Source organism: Carlito syrichta, unplaced genomic scaffold (assembly GCF_000164805.1).
Source record: "Carlito syrichta isolate Samal-C Ts95f unplaced genomic scaffold, Tarsius_syrichta-2.0.1 Scaffold302991, whole genome shotgun sequence".
Classification (NCBI taxonomy): Eukaryota; Metazoa; Chordata; class Mammalia; order Primates; family Tarsiidae; genus Carlito; species Carlito syrichta.
In genome coordinates, this window is record NW_007247087.1 from 282,436 (window position 1) to 282,965 (window position 530).

The window sequence follows — 530 nt, forward strand, 5'->3', positions numbered from 1 at the left end:
CCTGTTCTCTTTGGCCTCACCTTGCCCGTTGTTTCTTCCCCCATTCTCGCACATTTCCCTGCTGTTGGCTCTTGGCCACCTCACGGCACGGAGACCTCTTAGTCCACTCTCCTCAATGACTTGCCCAGACTCTCCCCTCTTCCTTTGGTTAGTCCCACTTCCTTTCCTTCCTCTTCCTTGCTGAAGTTCTCACCACCTCTCCACTCTCTTCTGGAATCTCCTGATGTTCTTCCCTCTGGAAGCAACGCCACCCCAGGTTGTAAAGCCACCTCCATGCACAGAACTGTCACATACACGTCTTGTCAGTGTTTCGCTCTTATTTCCAGCACCTATTGACTGTTTCACAGAGATAACCACCAATAGGTGCTTGTCATCTTCACCCTGAAATGGGTCTAAAATCACAGCACCTGGACCATGGTCTGGCGTCTTCCCCGTCCCCCACCTCCGACAGATTAGCCTCCCTAAGGCAAAGTCCTCAGAGGGCCGAGCGTGGTGAGAAACTGGAGGCAGAGGAGTGAGGACTTTGCCAG